This window comes from Thermobia domestica, unplaced genomic scaffold, assembly GCF_964235325.1.
Source record: "Thermobia domestica unplaced genomic scaffold, izTheDome1.hap1.1 HAP1_SCAFFOLD_1234, whole genome shotgun sequence".
NCBI lineage: Eukaryota > Metazoa > Arthropoda > Insecta > Zygentoma > Lepismatidae > Thermobia > Thermobia domestica.
Genome location: NW_027656944.1, coordinates 33,726 through 40,470, shown reverse-complemented (window position 1 = coordinate 40,470; position 6,745 = coordinate 33,726).

The window sequence follows — 6,745 nt, the reverse complement described above, 5'->3', positions numbered from 1 at the left end:
TCCCAAAATGTAAAAGATGAACTTGTGAAACAGATATGTAGTAAAGTGAAATCGGCCGTTCAATCTCCAGAAGTAACGAAGGTCATAGTGGATTCTATTATTGAAACTGTAATAAAGGTGGTTATTGAACATTCGGAGGAAACGATGAAATTTAACTATAGTGAGGTTAGCGACCTAAAAACAGATATTCACAACATAAAGAGTGAACTTAAAAAACGTGACAAAATAATAGCCGATTTACGTGACAAAATTGTATAACTAGAGCAGTACCAACGCAGGAATAGCATTCGAATTTTCGGTTTACCGAAACATGAAGGAGAAGATATGGATGCAATTACTTTGTCTCTGTTTGAAGATCGTCTTGGAATCAAACTTCAGAACTCTGAACTGTGTCGAACACACACAAGTGGTTTCCGATAAGAACAGACTTATCATAGTGAAATTTACAAATTACAGGATCATATCATTGGTATTTAGAAGTAAAAGGAAGTTAAAGAATTTAGGTATCACAATCAGAGAACATCTTTATAAGCCTCGACTTCAACTACTTAAAAGCGCGACACAGAAGTTCGGTACAAGGCACGTTTTTACTCGATATGGTAAAATAACTTGCGAAAGAGAAGCAAAAGCACTTAAGTGAGATAGAAGCTATTTAAACTGAGCGTAGTGTACTCTCTCAACAGCAAATACGGGTTGAGTTCGTCTGTTGTGAAAGTGTAGATAGATTTTTAAAAAAAAATATTTGTGTTATGTTGATCAGTCTACTGAATACTTCTCTTAGTGACTGCTTCATTATGCTTTGTACAGTTCAGTCTTACGATAGTGTCCATTGTGTTTTTGTATATGTCAATATTCAGGGGTGTACTTATAGTGAAATTTCTGTTTTTGGAAACAATAGGTTACTTATTCTTTATGGAGATGATGATTCAGATTTATGTTATTGTTTTTCAAAGCCTGAGACAAAGTTCTGTACCACTCTAGCTTTAAAGGGTTTACTAGTTGGCATATTGTCGTTATACTGTAGTTGTATTGTAAGGAAATTCTTTAACAATAGTTATGAGAACCGTAGACATAGTACAAGGAAGCATTCATGATCATTGACATGGTATAAGGAAGCATTTAGATACCAGTATCAAGGAAACGTTTCAAGAAAGGTTTGAGTGTACGGCAGGACAACAGTTTCAATTTTTAATTATGCATGTTCGTTCCATTTTACCTAAAAGAAATTCAATACGTTTACTAACGTTAGAATCACAGTGTGCTGTTTTTATAGTTAGGGAAACGTGGCTTGACAATTTAACTGATAAAAGGCTCATTAATATACCTTTTTACTCCGTTCTTCGACAAGACAGAGAACATCATGCTGATGGAATTTTAATATATTATCTTGAAAATTTGGATGTAAAACTAGTTGAAATACTTAACTCAGATCAAGTAGAATACCTCACGGTAATGGTCAAAATAAATTCGCTACACATAGGTGTCTTATCAATGTATAGACCACCAAGTACTCCTACACCAAATTGTCTATTCTTGAGGATCTGATTACACATGTATATCCACAAGTTGATTGCCTTTATATACTAGATGACCTTAATTGTGATCAGCTCTGTCCTAACAAAGCCGAAACAAAATATTTGGACCTGGATACGTTTGGTCTTGTTCAACTCATTAAAGAACTAACCAGAATAGCAGAGTTCGGTGAATCATTACTCGATCTCATTATTACCGATAAAATTGACATGATAGCATCAAGTGGCGTTAGTCCACCCATTGGATCATCCGGTCACTGGGTGACACATGCTATTCTGAACATTAAGAAACCGCCCAAAAATATCACTTGATATTATTCGTTATCGCAACTTTAATACATTTAATCACGACGCATTTCTACAAAATGCTAAAGCCTTGAACTGGAAACAAATTGAATCTCAGGAATCTACAGATGCGAAAGTTGATTTTCTTCAGACTTCTTTAAAAAATCTGTTCGATTAGTACGCGCCAATGAAAACGGTTAAAGTTTCAAATAACAAATTGCCTTATGTGTCTAGTAATACGAAGCTGCTAATGAAAATATGCGATTGTGTGCTCCGTAGGTTCAAACGCACCAAATTGCAGCAACACTGGGATGAGTACAAAGAGCTTCGTAATTTTACGGCAGTTATTCGACAAGAAAAGATTGCGTATTTTTCCTTTCGCATAAATAGCGCTATAAACAATAAAGGCACTTGGCGGACGTTACATAATTTGGGAATAGGTGGGAAAAGTTCATCGATGAATCTCCCTGAAGAAATAAATTGTCTGATGTCATAAACCGTCATTTTGCTAAGGTATCCGAAATCTCAGTAACAAGTAACGATTGATAAACAGTTCACTGAAACACACTGATTGTGGAACTCCTTTCATGTGAAGACCCGTTCATGAACATGAAGTTAGAAAGTTTCGATAAAATAATTCCACATATGCTTAAAATAGCTTTACCTGTTATCATATCTCCCTTAATTAATATTGTGAACTATTCTTTATCGAATGGTAACTTCCCTAATTCTTGGAAACTAGCTAAAGTTCTGCCATTACCAAACAAGCCTTGTATTAAATCAATTAGTGACCTTAGGCCAATAAGTACATTTCCAGTTCTTTCAAAGGTAATTGAAAAGTTAATGCTTCAGATATGATTTTATATATTGATAGCTCTGGCATACTTATGCGAACAATCTGGGTTTCGTAAATTTCACAGCATTTCTACTGCTTTGTTAGGTATTAAAGAAAGACAATGTGCTTCATGCACTAAATGACAAATATGTGGTCATACTAGTTTTATTAGACCTCTCAAAGGCATTTGATCTTGTCCAACATGATGTTCTCTTAGCAAAATGAAACACTATGGCTTTTCAGTACATACCATAAAATGGTTCGAATCCTGTCTACATAAGAGAAAACAGCAAATTGCTTTACGTAGTTACTTTCATCATAAAATTTCTGAAGCTGCTGTTCTTGAGAGAGGTGTTCCACAAGACTCAATTTTAGAGCCAATTTTGTTTACTTTACATACTACAGATCTGATATTTGTTGAACAACATTCAAAGATGTACTGTTACGCGGACTACACTCAACTGTTTATAAAAAGCCTTGCCTCAGGACTTAGCATAAGTTTCTCGGCTCCTCAACCAAGATCTTAATGCTATCAGTAACTTGTGTATTGATAACGGCCTTGTTATTAATCCCTTAAAATGTACTTATACTGTTCTAGGTTTTGCTAATCAGCTGAATAAAATTGTTCCTGAGAAATTAGAATTACAAATAATGGACTCAAACATTAGATATTCACTTTGTGTAAAAAGTCTTGGAGTACAAATTGGTGACAAGCTTTCTACGAATAATCACGACTCTACTCAGTGTTCCAAAGCTCTGGGAATATTAAGAAACTAGTACAAAGTACAAGACTGTCTGTCCAAAGATACCAAGCTACTCCTGATACAAACATTGATACTGTCATTGTTAGATTATCGTGATGTTGTATTTGATTCACTTCTTACAGAAAGCAATGCTATTCTGATGCAAAAGGTACAAAATTCATTCATTCGCTTCTGTTACAATGTACGAAAATTAGATTATATTTTGTCTATTCTGAACAGCAATAGATGCTGGCTATGTCCAGAAGACGACATTTGCATTATTGCTCTCTCATTTATAAAATTCTTAAAACAGCACGTCCTACGTATTTATACAAGAAACTCACTGCTAGGTCAACTACGTTTAATATGACACACAATAGACTCAAGCAAACCACTGCGGCATTTTCAGTATTAGCACCAAGGTCATAGAATGCTCTACCAAATGTAGTTAAAGAAGTAGTACATTTAATTCCTTCAAGAAAATGTTAAAACGAATTGTTCTGTCTAATATAACGAATATAGAAGTCAGTAGGGAATATTGTCCACTAATTCCAGAAGATGTACACTGTCCATCCTTAATAATAAACGTGATGCAGCAGGGAACCGCGAAGGTTAAAAAGAAAACTAATACACTAGAGTATAATTTTAGGAAAGCTAATTTCTTAGGGCTGTATCTTGAATTCTCGTCTATTGTCTGGAACTGCCTGAAGAACTATGAAAACGTCAATGACCTAGTTGATAATCTCTATAATATTATATATAGTGTATTTGACAAGTGCGTACCACTTAAGAACAACTTGAGAACAGCTTATCCGTGCTGGTTTACAAATGAAATTATAAAAAGAAGCAAAACTAAAGCATTGTATCATAAAAAATACAAATGTAATAAAGGAGTAAATTATCTCAATAAAGTCAATGAATTACGTAGGAAAATAAAGACATTAAGCTGGCGAAAGACAAAATAAAGACATTAAGACTTGAACAAAGGCGAAATGTGATAGATATGATTTTTCTCCATAAAATAGTACAAAACGAATTTAATTGTAGGGATCTCATATCAACACTAAATTTTCATGTCCCGACACTTAAAATTCTTCCTGGTAACTCTGGCCTGTTCTATTGCAAAAAAGCAAGGACCAACATATTATTGAAATCACCAATCTGGAGAATGTGCTCTACTTATAACAAAATATGTATAGAACGTAAAGAAATTCACAAATGTAATATGAAAACTATTGTAAATGTATTATGTAATATACCAACACTACAATTGAGCTTGATGGCTTTGTGTTGATGACAAATAAATAAATAAATACATAAATAAAATATATATTTACTCAGCCAACAAAATTTAAGTTCAGGTACCCTCGATTTATATTCTATCACTTCAACTATGTAAATGAAATTAGATTTGACTTGCTACACCTTTTCATAAATTGCAGAAATATTTCATAACTCTTCCCCTGCATTGTCAATTACAAGCATAAATTATTTTGTCTCTGTGTTATTGATCGGTTTGTGTTCGTTTATATGTTTTTATATTATGTTTTTCTTCTTTCTTCATTTGTAGTATTTGTGTGTGTGTGTTTTGTTAGAAGTCCTACATTTTTCTTTTCTTTTTTATCATCTTAATGCATACCTGTATTTCTTGTTGTATATCACAGGATCTTTTGTTTTCCATTGATTGTATCTTCTTTGTATAACTGAAGGTGGTAGATCAGCAATATGCTGAACCTCGCCCACTTGAATAAAACCTTTTTTCAATTGAATTCAACTAATTTCATCAGTATTTCAAACCCGTAGGACTATAAAGAAACCTAAAAAGAATGAAACTTATTTGTTATATTTCCCCTGTAATTCGGCTCACCTCTGTGTACTGAAATAGAATACTTAACGTTATGACGCAAGAGCACATGAAAACCTGTTCGTCCATGCGAATGCTTCAGGTGGTGACGCTGGTCTGTACATCGTATATATATTCTTGTGACAATGTTTAGCAGAAGGGGTCCAGCTATTTTTTCTAAATAATGTTACAATTTCGGTAGTTTCCGTTCACATTGGGTTAGTTTAGATAAGGTCAGGTTAGTTTAGTTTAGGTTAGGTTAGTTTCGGTTCGGTTAGGTTACTTTATGTTAGATTATATTAGCGTAGAAGTCCGGCATAATTTGTCGAAAAAAATGATAGAATTTAGCTTCTTTCTATTAATATTAGGTTAGTTTAGTTTAGTTCAGGTTAGGTTAGGTTAGATTTGGTTAGGTTATGTTAGGTCTAAGTATCTTCCATTTCTCCTGTGAATTTTGCATTTTCTACATACTTTTGGACCCCGTCTGCTAAACATTTACCTATTCTTGTATGCATTTCTTGAATATTGTAATTTGTTAGGTTCATGTTTTTTCTGTCTCCGCCACTGCTGTAGACGCAATAAATTAATGTTTCTATTTTATATTCTTAATATCTCAAGCCGTTTAATATTTTTTAAGTTCTATTTTCGTGTGTGAAAATTAAGTTTGGAGCCATCTACCTGCTTTAGTGTTTGATCCTATGTTAAGTAGGTTTAACATATTCAGCGCACAACGATTTAATGTACACGACTACTTCTATTACATTGATTCGATTCCAGCATATCCTTTTGATTTTCTTGAAAAACTGCATTTGAAAGAAATCTCAAGTAAAACCAGTACTTCCTGCAATGTGGTTGACGTTACTTGTAAACAAGGAAATTAGTTCGCAATTTTGCCGCACGCACAGATAAATCAAACAAGATATACTTACACAACAACAAACTCCTCCGCAGCACTCAATTCAACCACCCGTAACAACTTGTAAGTGAACAAACACATGGTTCGAAAAAAAAAAACTCCTGATGATGAGATCAGAAACTGTTGTCTAGAGTAAATACAATCTTTTGTTTTTAATCATCCTAAAACGTTCCTTTTATTTTACTGCAAATGTGTAAATCAAGAATTTAATAGTGCTTTCGTTTTTAATCTGAAAATAGACAATAATAATTATTAAAATATGTTTCTTGTCTTCCATTTCATTTTATTTTGCTATTTCATAATATCGATGCAGAAGTTTTTTCTTTTAATAGAAATAACTTTCTCCCCAATTGCGTTTATACAAGCCGATTCGTCTCAATCACAGTCGTCTGTTTACAACGATAATGTTGTATGTTGTATATTTTGTTATGTATAATATAATAGTAATCAGGGCAGCAGTGCAATATTTACAAGCACTAGCCACAAAATAGAAGAAGAAGAAAGAAATAATATAAGTAATAATTGATAGATTGATCAATATATTTTTGTTAATATGTTTCTATGGTGATGGTATTCGTTGTCAAGGAAATG